The sequence below is a fragment of the Gorilla gorilla genome, chromosome 6 (assembly GCF_029281585.2).
Source record: "Gorilla gorilla gorilla isolate KB3781 chromosome 6, NHGRI_mGorGor1-v2.1_pri, whole genome shotgun sequence".
NCBI lineage: Eukaryota > Metazoa > Chordata > Mammalia > Primates > Hominidae > Gorilla > Gorilla gorilla.
The window spans coordinates 56,756,075-56,763,282 of NC_073230.2; positions in this window are offsets into that span (position 1 = coordinate 56,756,075).

A 7,208-nucleotide genomic window follows, 5' to 3' on the forward strand; every position below is an offset into this window, starting at 1 on the left:
AAACAGTGGTTTTCTGTCTCTGGAAATGAATAGACACAAAGACCCACTTGGCTGTGGGAAGACCACTCTTCAATAAGATTTTGGTGGGAGGAGGAACATTCCTTTTGCTATTTTAAGCTGAGACAATATAAATATTTAAACTGTGCCATGCATAAAGCATTGAATTCTCAGGGCACTTCTTCTTCCCCTTACCCTTTTTAAGGCCATCCCCTTCATAAATAATAATCCAGGTAGTTGTGAAAATTGTACTTCCATCTCATTCCTTCTTAGTTTGGCTTTTCATCCCATCAGAACAAGTAAATGTGGGTGCCACAGCTTTTGTGAGTACTGTCTCCCTCACGGTGAACAAGCCTCCTGGTGTTTCGTCCGAGAAAAGGAAGGGTGTTGGCGGAACCACAGTCCTTCTTCATTTTATAAACTGCCTCTTCATGTTGCCTGCTCAAGTTTCCACCTAGAATTGCTATCACTGTGACTCTTTCTAAAAATCCTTCTGCTTAACTGGTTCACTGAAATTAGTCATAGAAAATTTGTGATTTGGTGAAGAAACATTCCTTGTAATAACCAAATGACTTGGGATGGTGTGCATAGCAACAGTGTTACACTTATGGGGACCATCTCTAGACTTATGGGGACTGTCTCTAGAATCCAGGAAGTCTCTGGGTCTGAGGGACGGAAAGTTCTTCCTGCTATGAATGAGAGTGGACTCTTCCCCTCACCCCCAACTAAAATCACAAACACCCTGAGTCTTCTGGGATTAGTGTCCTTGTTATAGAAGACCTTGTTGCTATGGAACATGAAACTGTGTCTGTCAGATAGATTCCCTTAAGAGCCTTAAATAGCCCTGAAAGTACACGGACAGTTTGCAATGGAATTAAAATTAGAAGTGAATATTTTTAGGTGCCCTTGAAGCTTTCTGGGGACTCAAAATTATCAAGAGTCAAGGACAGTCTGGAGGAAAAGCATCTGCAAAACTGGGTTCCTAGAAGTACGGACCGACGTGGCTTTTGTAGAACTTGGTGGAGAGCAGCACCTCATGAGAGCAGAATGGCCTGGCGTGGCCAGTGCTTCCCGGCAGCACGCGGGTCTGCCGGCCTCCAGAATTTCCCCGTTCTGAGCTTGATGCCCCTAGCCTGTCCCCTACCTACTTCCTCCCTTCCCCTCTAGCCCTCTCACAGGGGTGATTGCTACCTCTCTCTTTTCTTGGGCCTAGGCAAGTTTTTATGTGACAACTTAACTGGATCATAGGGTGCCTGGATACTTGGTCAAACATCATTCTAGGGGTATCTGTGAGGGTGTTTGTGGATGTGATTAACATTGGAATCAGTAGACTGAGTAGAACAGATTGCCCTTCCTCGGGTGGGTGTACAGCATCATGTACTCGGGTGAAGACCTGAATAGAACAAAAAGTTGAAGGAAGGAGGAATTCACTCTCCTCTTTGCCTGAAGGCTTGAGCTGGAACATTGGTCTTCTGCTGCCTTCAGACTGGAAATTACAACATTGATGCCCCTGGTTCTTGGGCCCTTAAACTCAGACTGGGATTATGCAACTGGTTTTCTTGGGTCTCCAACATGCAGCGATCAAATTACAGGATTTCTCAGCATCCATAATTATGTGAGCCTATTCCTTATAATAAATATCTTCCTATATATTGTGTATATAGATACAGATATATGATATCTATTATATTCTATCTACATAGTGTGAAAGCATATGTATCTTTAGATCTATATATGTATGTATGTAGGTAGGTATCTATCTATCTATCTAATCTACCTACCAATCATCTATTTTATTGGTTCTTTTTTTCTGGAGAAACTTGGCTAGTGAACTGCATCCTTAGGCAATTTTATCATTGTATAAACATCATACAGTGTACTCACACAATCAAAGATGGGATAGCCTACTACACACCTAAACTATATCGTATAGCCTATTGCTTCTAGGCCACAAACCTGTACATCATGTACTAAATATGGTAGGCAATTGTAAAACAATGGCGAATATTGGTTTATCTAAACTTAGAAAAGTTGGTGAAAGGTGGAAGTATGACAGATAAAAAATGATACACTTTTATAGGGAGCTTATCATGAATGGAGCTTACAGGACTGTAAGTTGCCCTGGGTGAGACAGTGAGTGAGTGCTAAGCAAATGTGAAGGCCTAGAACATTAGGATACACTACTGTAGACTTTATAATCACTATACACTTAGGCTACATATAATTTATTGAAAAATATTTTTCTCTGATAAAAATTAACCCTAACTTCCTGTAACTATTTTACTTTATTAACACTTAGCTTAAAACACATTGTGCAACTGTCCAAAATTATTTCCTTTCTTTGTATTTTTATTCTATATGCTGTTTTCTGTTTTTAAATCTTAATTTTATTTCCTTTTTAAACTTTTTGTTAAAAACTAAGACAGAAACACACACACTAGCCAAGGCCTACACAGGTCAGCACTGTCAGTATCACTGTCTTCCACTTCCACATCTTGTCCCACTGGGAGGTCTTCCGGGGAAAATAACATGCATGGAGCTGTCATCTCCTGTGATAACAATACTTTCTTCTGGACACCTCCTGAAGGACCTGCCTGAAGATGTTTTAGAGTTAACTTTTTTTTTTTAAGTAGAAGTACACTTTAAAACAATAAAAAAAGCATAATATAGTAAATACAAAACCAGCAACATAGTCATTTGTTACAATTATCAAGTATTATGTACTGCACTTCATTGTATCTGGTATAAGTTTATATAACTGGCCACATAGTAGATTTCTCTACACCAGCATGTCCCCAAACATGTGTGTAATGCTTTATGCTACCTCATAGTGATATGACATCACTAGGCAATAGGAGTTTTTCAGCTCCATTGTAATCTCATGGGACCATCCTCACACATGTGGTTCATCTTTGATGTGTGGCATCATTATGCAGCACATGACCATAGATGGCAATACTACTTCCAAATCATACACTGGATTCTTCCTCTTCTCCCCATTGCCTCATTGTGTCAGCAGTTTTTCCTATCCTCATACACCTGGATCACAGCAATAGCCATCTAACCAGTTTATTTATTTCCTTTCTTCACTTCCTATACTGTAGTATTTATCTGCATGATAGCCTGGGTTATCATCTATAAATGAAAATCAGTTCACCACTTTTTCACATTTAAAACCATTAGAGGCTTCCCATCAGAGCATAAACTCTACCTTCTTGCCACGGCTTGCACAGGTTCTTCATGGTCTGCCACTGGCTACTGCCCCCACTTCATTCCACACCATCCTTGAGCTGGCCACCAAGCTCATCCCCAGTGCCTTTTGTTATGTGTGGACTTTTGTACTTCTGCCAGAGGGACTTCACACTAAGAGGTATTTCCAGCCTGATACACTCTTTCCTATGACATTCACGCCACAGATTGCTTCTTATCATTCAGATTTCAGAAACAACTTTCCAGATGGTCTCAACCAACTGTCCTGATTCTCTTGTCCACTGCACAGTAATCCCGGCTCAGCGTACATCACTATTTCCTAGTTTTCAAATGATTAAATGAATTTGTTGATGTGTTAGTTTATTTGCTTCCTCTCTATCTGGCTCATGAGGATGTATATTTTCTGAGAGAAAGAAGCAATTATTCAACACTATTTCTTCAGTTCCAGGTACAGGGGAGTGTCTAATATAGAATAACCATCCCAAAATATTTGTTGAACTAAGCAATGTGAAACATTTATTTGAATAGTGTACATCGAATGAATTTGGTACAAATGCACAATTTATATGTCAAATCTACCTTAATTCTTTCCTCATTAGTATGCTATAATTAAAATACATACAAACGTAAGGAATTCAATTATGTAACAATACTGCATTGTGTGATGGTTTTCAATGCTTTATGATCTTATCTTTCTCAGCTTGGATGGCTATAACAAATTACCATAAGCTGGGTGGCTGATATAAAACAAAAACTGATTTCTCACAGTTCTGGAGGCTGAAAAGTTCAAAGTCAAGGCAGCAGTAAGCAGGTTTAGTGTCTGGTGAGTGTGTACTTCCTGGTTATATATGGTTTCTTTTCACAATGTCCTCAGACGGTGGAAGGGGAGCTCTCTGGGCCTCCTTTATGAAGGCACTAATCCCATCTGTGAGAGCTCCACCTTCATGACCTAATCACTTCCAGGAGGCCCCACCTCCAACCACCATCATATTGGAGATTAGATTTTTTCATAAAAATTTTTGGGAGATAAAAACATTCAGTCTCTTATTATCATCCACAAAATGAAAACACAGAATAAAATAATTATCATGAGGAACTCACAGCTCCCTGAAACATATCTATGGGTTTCAGTTTTTGAATGTACTAGACAAGCATTGAGTCAGTCTCCTCTGAATGTCTGGATTCAACCAAGTTTCTAAATGCAGGATTTTTAGATTAGTGGTGACTGAAGGAACTCCTGATTTCTTCCTTGAGAGGCCTGGACTGAGCATAGTAAATTCTTCCCTCCTAATATCTCAATAGAATCATCTAAGTACAAAGCTGCTCTCCTGAAGAGTTTGATAGAATTCAGCACAGTTAATAATTTAACTAGCTCTCATGACTGGAGTCTAGGGCTCCTAACTCATAAACATAAAGGTATGTGCCAGTAAGTTAATTTCAGATAAAAAAGATGGATGAGTCTATGCTTTTTTTCTTTGTTTTTATTTTATTCTAATCTCTGATGATTCATTACTGTATTAGATATCATTGCTATTGCATGAGCAAAAAATTCAGTGTTTCCACAGTAAATGGAAAAGGATGTATAACCTCATTATTGATATAATGCCATTAAATTAGTTGAAATGCAATGATCACACAGTGCCTTTGGCAAGGCTGGGCACCCTCATGGGAACTGAAACTTGATGTGAAATCAACATGTTGTATTAGTTAATGCACAATGTAGTGACACATCATAGGTAAATGGCTAATAGGCAGCAGCAATAGCTGATTGTCCATATAACTGACCCTTGTCTATTATAATTTTTTAAAATGATGTTTTTATAAAAGAAAAGCAAATTACAAAGAACCTGAAAAATTAAGGCCCCAGACTGTTACTGTGAACAAGTCCTTGACATCATTCTATCCTACTATATTATACTGGTTTAAGAATTTAGAGCTAAAAGTTTTAATATATAAAACAATGATAAATCAGGCTTCTATGGTGTTTTTTTTAAAGACTTGCTATTATTTTATCTCAGAAGAGACAAACTCATGGAATGATATTTTGTTAACACAAACTCCCTGTTTGCTTGAGTTTGCACTTGTTAAATTTTGACTGAGGGTTAGTCCACAGAAAGAGCTAAAAAGAGAAATCTCTCATAGAATCGCTGCCAGGCCTATAACAAAAGCCACCCTACTGGTTGTAGCTCTAATAATAAACTCTTTTTTACACAGGCCTTTCAAAGTTACAGGGTCACAAAGTGCCTTGAAATAAATTTCAAAGGGAACAGCAAATTCTGGAATCACACCCAAACTCTTTATGTTCATGACTGTAACAGAGTTAATAAATTGTGGGCATAAATGAATAACTCCAATGTCCTGCTTGGAAACCCAGTGGTGAGTATGTTCATCAGATAAAAATGACCAGGTGTTGACAGGCAATAGAAAGGAATTATGAGCAGCAGGGGTTTAGTATCGATACCTCAGGAATTTAACTTCTGTGTCAGAAACAAGGCTAGGGCCCTGGGAGAGGAAGGCACAGAGATGGATGTACTTTGCAGACTATTACTGCAAAGCTTGGTATAAAGAGAAACAGGAGACCAAGCTGATTATCATATTCATGAGCTTGTCAACAATAATTGGCCAGAGCCTTGTTAAAATAGAAACAGTAAGAGTCTTGACCGTTCATTTTCTGGGATTATCTCCTATGCAAAGCCTGAGGGAGCCCAACTATCCCCTACTTCACATAAAGATGATTAATTTTCTTCCTTGTCTTTTTTTCTTCCTCGTCTTTTTTTCTTCCTCCCATCAGTATTGAGAAAGAACAAATAATTTGAATGGAAGACTTAGCATATTTTGGATCCAAGACAGAGACTCTGTAGTCTCAGTTCTTTTCCACACCTAAGGGGACTGCAGACATTTGAAATTTCATGAAGGAGGGTGGAGTGGAGCCTCTACCACATGTTAGCGCCTGGTTCTCTTAAAAGGGAGACATTTTCTTCCCTCTTCTAAACTCCCAAAGCATCCCACTTCTTTGAGATCTAGCATTTTCTACTTTGTGTTAGACTTTACATAAATGTCATTTTTAACTACATGTTCTCTCCTCTGGTCACCTCTAACCACCTTTAAGAGAAATCTGTACACTAATTTCTCATCTCATTGACTACTATTTTGTATATTATACAGTATGAGTAAATAGTCCTCATTTTCTCTATTTTTATCTCCATGGTAAGAAATTCCAAAGTATGATTTGTTAGTTTCCTAATTTATTATTTTTTATTAGTCAGCAAAGGCTTTTTTATGTCTAGCTTACTGTATATTTGCTTGCTAAAGTCTATATTTATTTTCGTTAATTCTTCAAGACAGTGAAGAATTGTTCTCTGATTTCTACTAACCTATAAATCACATATACGATTTTCATGTATTGGCATTTACAAAATTGCCTTTATTGTTAGCACACTGTAAAATCTATTGTTGGTAAAATTTAACTTCTCAAGGCAACTTGGAATGTTGTTAATATATCATATCTCTGATTATGTCAATAAGTAACTATTGATTTGGAATTAGGTACCATTTCCTGCTTTACTACAGATTCCCTTGACCCAAAGAAAGATTATTAGTCACTAAAGCCAAAACTTTCATTTAATGCTAAAAATTTTGCCAATATTTTACCAAATCACAATCTTGAATCTTGAACATAACACTTCCAGGGACTGGAGGTCGAAATCATCCTGTTCCATCTCTGGGCATCTTTTCTGATGTAAAGTGCTTCCTGAACTAAAAGCAATATGTACTTAACTTTTCTTCAGTGGTCTTTGTCACAGAACTTGTAGGAAAAAAAAAAAAGGAAATATCTTATCCATAGACAGTCAAAACTATTTTAAAGTAGTTCCATTCTCCCACTGAATTTTCCTCATTTAGTGTAGTTTGGAGACTATTCACTGATGTAAACCCTGCCTGCTAACTGGGTTTGTTTGTGTTGCTGAGAGTACTCTACAATTAGGCCAACAGTGCCAGGAGTG